Below are 6,849 nucleotides of genomic sequence, written 5' to 3' on the forward strand. Positions count from 1 at the left end.
CACTCCTCTGGCCTGTAGAAGCTCCCATTCAGAAGTCTAGCTAACTTCCAAATCTTAACTCCTAGTGCTTCCACATGCTATTTAGAAAATATTTTTATTTTTGGAAAATAGGCTTTCCTGTAGCCCAGGCAGGTCTTGAACTTGAAATTCTGACTCAATGTCCTAAGTGTTGGTATAAAAGGAAGCATCGTCGTGCCTGGCTCTAAACTCTAATATTGTTGACTCAATTTTAACTTTATTTAAAGAATCCACTCCCTAATTTTAACTGGAATATATCACTCCTAAAGACAAATTGCCCCTCCCAAATTCTTCTGGGGGAGGGACCTAGACCTCTTTCTTACGCTTTGTACAACCCAATGCAGTTTCAAGCATCGCTAAGATAGGGGAAGGACTGAAATGGGGGTACAGACAGCTGAGGGACATTGCCTTTATTAAGAAGGCCATTCTTTCTCCTGTCCAGGTCTCTAGGCCTTCTGGAGGGAAGGGGCTGGGGGGCGGGACATTGTGTGACTCTTCTGGGTATTTTCTTGAGAGGCCCCAGCAGGCAAATCTTTGCAGACCGAGAAAGGCCTGATGGAGGCTTGTTAGGGACCCAAGCATCCATTTTTACAAGGAGTATTACATGAACCCTCTGATGTCCCAGGGCAAGCTGGGTGAATCAGCTCTCAAAAAGATTGGCATGTAGGGCAGCTGGTTTCTTTTGTTTTGTTTTTGAATGTCTGCAGTGGGTTAGATTATTGGGTAAAGTACTTCTCCATGTTATATTTTATTGAATTGCTCTTACTCTAGGGTAGTGCATCTCAGCTGCCGGTTGTTGTGACTCCTTTGGGGTTGAAGGACCCTTTCACAGGGCTCACCCAAGTCCTGGAAAACACAGAGATTTACATTACGATTCATGACAGTAGCAAAATTACTGTTATTAAGTAGCAATGAAAATAACTATGCCTGGGGGTCACTGCAGCATGAGGGTCTGAGGGTCTTGGCATCAGGAAGGTTGCGAACCACTGCTCTAGAGAAAAGAACAACTGTTCCTTTGTAGATGAAGTATCTTAAGTTCTGAGATCGGGAATGACAAAATTAGCAAGTCCCCCCACTCAGAGCTCCTCTGCCAGCACTCCTCTCACAGAGGCATTTCAGGGTGGGCAGGGAGTTTTCCTTACCCATGAAGTCTGGCTTTTAACAAAGTTGCCCAGGCACACCTCAGTCCCAGAGCAAGCTGAAGGGCTAGAGGATTGGCTTGATTTTCTCCAAGGCCCCGCCCACCAGGACAAGCTTCCCTGTCAGGTTCTAAGTCTGGGGTGGAGCTGTGGCTCCAGGAAGTTGAGGGTTAGTTTGTGTTGCTTTCTCAGGTGTCTTGGTGTCTGTCCTTTTTGCTTTCTTGTGGACCACTGGGGTTCTGAGTTAGTCAGGTCCTGGTGAACTTTGGTTTCTTGTTACCATTACCATCGGTTTGTTCACAAAGCACAAAGCCTCCAATAAGCAATTCTGCTTCCTCTTCACGTGACTGGAAAGTGACTTTTGGTCAGGTAAGGAAGGAAACTGGAAGGTACAAGGTGGCCATACGAACAGGACCTAGGCAATACAATACATGGCATCTGTGAAAAGAACAGCATTCTGGATGCTCACTTTTTTAAAAGACAAATTATTTCACTTAATTAAAAAACATAATTCATGGGCTGGAGAGATGGCTCAGCAGTTAAGAGCACTGACTGCTCTTCTAGAGGTCCTGAGTTCAAATCCCAGCAACCACATGGTGGCTCCCAACCACCTGTAATGGAGTCCAATGCACTCTTCTGGTGTGTCTGAAGACAGCTACAGTATACTCGTATAAATAAAAGTAAATAAATCTTTTTTAAAAAAAACCCATAACTTATTTACTTTTATTTTATGTGCAGTGATATTTACTCGCATGCCTGTGTGATATGGATACAGTATGTCTGTTTGCAGGTGTCACATCTGGAGTTACAGATACGGTGGTTGCTTACATGGTAAGTAGCCACGCCCATATAGGTGCTAAGAATTGAACCCGGGTCCACTAGGAAGAACACCCAGTGCTTTTAACTGCCCCCAGAAGCCCTCATTTAATGGAGAATAGTATCTGCATTAAATAGCAAGAGGCAATTTTCCTCTCGCAATATATATCAATAACAGGCATGAAGAGCTAGGGAGAAAGCTCATTGACTCTTGCTTTCTGCTTTTCTGCTCGAACCTTCCAATGCACTTTCACAATGATTAACTCATTTTAAAGAGGTGAATTTGTTTACTCTATATTGGCACCATCTATGTCCAGCAGGGATAAAGAGGCTAAGTTCTATGTGGTAGGTAGAGAAAAAGAGGCCTCAAGAGTAGATAATGTAGTCAATGCATGTGCAATAAAGTCCTATCCACACACTGGCCTTCTGTTGCCTGGCTTGTCCTCTCTCTCTCTCTCCCTATCTCTCTCTCTCTTTCTCTTTCTCTCTCTCTCTGTCGTTCTCTGTCTCTGTCTCCCACCCCCTGCCACCCCAAGAATCTGTTCTTAGGAGACTTGAATTTCTCATGGGAGCTCTGAGACTCCCACAACAAGTTTCTTCAGAGAGCTCATGGCCTCTCCCATCCTTGGTGCCATTGACCCAGGGGAAGCTGAATGCTGGTCATCAGGACCACGCCCTCTGCCAGTGTAGACTCAGTGGGTGGGTCCTTGTTCCAGGGAAGCAGAGGCAGTGAGAGGTAATGAGCTTGCCCTCTCAATGTTCCCACCACAGAGCATCCACCCACATAAGTGTCTATCCCTCCCAGACTTTTCATATCCCTTCTTCCAAACTTACTCTGGGAATGACTGAGAACCCGCCGGGTTCTGTGCAGAGTGGGAAGAGCAGTAGGAATTTATGTACAGACCAGCTTAGGGATTAGACCTCGGCTGTAATAAAGCTAGCCTCCAGCTTCATTACCAGGTAAGAGAACTGGTCCTCAGAAAGCCAACAAACGGGCAAAGATGATATAAGTGTATTCCCCACTGAAGAGATAGCTCAGTACTTGCTTAGCTACTGCTAGGTCCCCAGTTCAATTCCAACTAACCACACCCCCGCACATATCCTCCACTTCACGCACATCAAAGAGGAAAAACTACAGGAACTCAAAATGTCAAATCACAGAGGGGTCATAGGATGAAAATTTTACTTTCTTTACTCTGCAAATATATTAGGTATCCATTAGTAATTTTACTATAAATAAAATAACCCAGGGAACACCACATGCTTTGTTACCAATGATGAAAAGTTGGCCAGAATATCCGAGAAGGCCTCAAGAAGAGGAGGCTAGACCAGCTCTCTCCGCCACCACCAACATGGCCTCTTTGTCAGGGTCACCTCTCAATTGTACCAGGGTTTTCTACCATTTCAGACTCTATTCTTTTTCTCCCCCATGTCCTCTCTTGGCACACAGTCCACTACTTAAATCCAACAGGAGAAGGGTGTCATAGAAGTTGTGGGCTTCCCTCTGAGACTTAGCCAGTGCTTTTGCAAAAGCTGTTCTGGTCGAACAAACCACTGTATCTCTGTCTACCCTCCCCCACTCCTCCAACCCTGGCCCAGCTCCCACTCTCAGCTCAGTATCTAGGAAGGCTTCCTGCCTTCCCTTAAAGGCTAGCCTCCCACTGGCCCGTCTTCTCAGCACCAACCACACACTTCCTTCTGCGGTTGTTATTTTGCATTCATTTCCGTGATTGCCGGATGAGTGTCTTTCTCTCTCCATGCTGTCTCCCACCAGGATGACAAGCACATCCTCGGTAGATGCTCCCTGCGCTCTCTCTACCACTCAGCAGGCTTCTTGCCAGGGAACTCTCGATAAATAGATGCTTATGTACAGATAGGTGAGTGGCGGATGCTGACAGTCACTAGATGAGCCTGCAGGATGTAACAGGCCAGCAGGAGGGGGTGATTACAACAGCCGTGCCTCTTAAGTAGAATACAGCTGCACTCGGAATCAGGGCAGGCTCTCTCAGCGTGGGTGAGTAGGTGGCTGCCTTGGTGTGATTTCAGGGTCACTAGAAAGGCTCTTCCCCACCTCCACTCCAGTGCCTGACAACTTGACAAAAGAAGACAAGGCTTTTGTTTGCTAAAGCTTCGGAGTTCTGGGCCTGAATCCCACGGTTCGGAGGTGCCACGAAGCTTAGGTACACTCACTTGTGCTAAGGTATAAATGACAGATAGAGGCTTTTCTTAGAGCAAATGATGGTGGGGAAGGGAGAAAGGATGAGATGGAATTGGGAGCTAGGATGGGGAAGAGACACTGAAAGAAAAGACTCAGGGTCCAAGGCCAGCCTTGAATTACAGCATTATTTTGCTTGTTCCTCACACCCACCCCAGAGCATTAGCAGTCTTCTTGGTAAACCTGATTCTACAATGTTTTACATCTGGAAAACTTTCAACAAAGATGGTGTTCGGAAGCCTGGCTCGGAGGCCCCAGGATGACAACCTAATTACGTTCCTTTTAATAGCTCCTTCCCAAGTGCTCAGTCAGGGACATCTGCTGCGCTGCGGCTGCACCTTCAGGGAGGAATATTTTTAACAGCACCATGCCACAAAGGGAAACTTCTGAAGGCCAGATGAAACCGGCCTCTGCATCCCTGCCCAAGGCCTAGGTGGAGCACCTTCAGCCCATCCCCAACAGACACAGGCTCCTTTACACAGCCAAGCAGGCACAGGGCTGCTAGAAAATGGTTGGTTTTCTCTTTTTAGTTTTCACAGGTAAATTTAACATCCCAGGCTGTCGCAACCAGCTTTCTTCTCAAGCATGGTTTTTAAACTACCCTTCAGGGACAGAGAAAATCTTGAACCCCATCTCCCACCCTCTCAGGTATTCTCTGGAGCCCAGCCCCTCCAGGCCACAGGATCTTACCTTGTTGTAGCTAAGGGGTCCCCATTCAGGCTCTTATGTCAGAGGACGAAAGAAACTTAAAAGCTAGGAACTGAAGGATGTAGCAATTTAATAAATCAGCTCACTAGGAACGTCAAGGGCTCATGGACTGAAGGAGCTGTGCCTTCATTTTGTCTTGACTTTATTTTTCAGACAGGATGCTACTACGTAGCTGTGGCTGTCCATGTAGACCAGGCTGGCATGGAGCTCAGAGGCCTGCCTGCCTGCCTCTGCTTCCCCAGGGACAGGGTTAGAGGCACATGTCACTGTGCAGTGCTCATGTTTATTTCTTTAAGACAAGGTCTTACTATTCATCACAAGCTGGTTTTGAACTAACAATTCTCCCTTCGGGGTGTTGGGATTCCAGGTGTTTGCCATCATGCCTAAGAGTAAATAAATAATGTGTCTTGAGAAGTCTTAGGATCAACAGTAAAAGTACAGGTGGCTGGAGAGACAGGCTATTCCAGATCTTCTCTTTCTTTGACCAGATCCTGGAGGCCCAGAGAGGACCAGACTCTTGCTCAGGGACTGGGGTCTTAGCAGGGTTCAGACTCCAGTTTCAGCCACATGGTTCACTTAGTTCATCCTAAATTATTGGCAGACCCTTGGTAGAACAGTGACCTGGTTCTGTAGGAAGCTAATTTTATTTGAGACAGGAATACCTGTGGTGCACTGGGGAACACCCAAGCTGGTGGTCCCCAGTCCCAGATGCTCACATGCCCTTCAGGAGGGAGCAGCTACAGGATGAATGAGCTGAGTTGTGTCACCGCTGAGACCTCCTACCCACCCACTGATTAGTTTAAAGACAGCTGCTGCTGCTGATTCTCCTCCTTCTCTTCCTCATTCTTCTCTCCTCCTCCTTCTCTCATGCCCCTCTTCCTCCACCTCCTCCTCTTTCTTCTCTCCTCCTCCTTCTCCTCCTCTTCCTCCTCTTCTTCCTCCTTTTCCTCCTCCTCCTCCTCCTCCTCCTTCTTTCCTGAGGTTTTAATGTGTCCTAAAGGCTGTGAAACTAAGGGTGAAAGCTGCTGCTTTATGAAATGCTCTGCTTCCGCTGAGAGACCCGTGGATATCTGACTCAACACAGTTTGATTCATTCAGTTGCTGCTTCCCTGGGCTATCACACGGTCATCATGGTCATTACTAACACCCTCACCTTCAGCTCCCAAGGCTATACCACACATTCAAATCCTGGTGAAGGTCTCTAATGGGCTCACTTTGCTTTAGCTTCTAGATCTTGGGTCAGATGGGCCTTCGGAACCAAACCTGTTCACCTCGAGAGACGGTGAGCCTATGGTACTTCCCCAAGGGAGCTCTGGGCTCCACCGGACAGGACATTCCATTGCTGTACCTGTGTGGCATTTGGGTACTTCAAGTAGTGCCTTGGTGACATGACCCAGCAGTCACTTCTAACACTATAGGAACAAGTAATTAAGCTCATAATCAACAGATAGGAAGAAGATTGGCGAGGATGTAAGTACAAGTCTGTAGGAAGGCCAGCCCTGTGGTGACCTTGCCTCAGTTGCAGCCTTTGCCAAGGCTACAGCTCCAGTAGCCAAATGGCTGCTCTGGTGGCCACTGCCACACTCGTATGCCTGGGTCCATACTAGACTGTGCTCCAAGCACCTTCCATCCGTTACCTTATGTTATTTTATTTCTACTCACCTGTCTCTGTGTGGGTACGTGCATGTAAGTGCAAGTGTGTGCGGGGACAGAGGGTATCACAGCTCCTAGATCTGGGGTGCTAGGATCTGTGAATGCCCCATGTGGGTGCTAGGATCTGTGAATGCCCCATGTGGGTGCTAGGATCTGCGAATGCCCCATGTGGGTGCTAGGATCTGTGAATGCCCCATGTGGGTGCTAGGATCTGCGAATGCCCCCATGTGGGTGATAGGATCTGCGAATGCCCCCATGTGGGTGCTAGGATCTGCGAATGCCCCATGTGAGTGCTAGGAT

General features: G+C 47.6%; 1 long non-coding RNA gene across 1 annotated transcript in view; it reads right to left on the reverse strand.

Annotated features, from left to right (window-relative positions):
- Window positions 1-747: 747 nt before the first annotated feature.
- Window positions 748-6,849, reverse strand: part of LOC116080634 — a 16,071-nt gene continuing 9,969 nt past the window's right edge. Inside the window, exons 3-4 of the long non-coding RNA XR_004114510.1 lie at window positions 1,444-1,572; window positions 748-864 (exon numbers count right to left, since the gene is read on the reverse strand). This is a non-coding gene — a long non-coding RNA (uncharacterized LOC116080634). The remainder of the gene's footprint in view (window positions 865-1,443; window positions 1,573-6,849) is intronic.

Source organism: Mastomys coucha, unplaced genomic scaffold (assembly GCF_008632895.1).
Source record: "Mastomys coucha isolate ucsf_1 unplaced genomic scaffold, UCSF_Mcou_1 pScaffold6, whole genome shotgun sequence".
Lineage (NCBI taxonomy): Eukaryota > Metazoa > Chordata > Mammalia > Rodentia > Muridae > Mastomys > Mastomys coucha.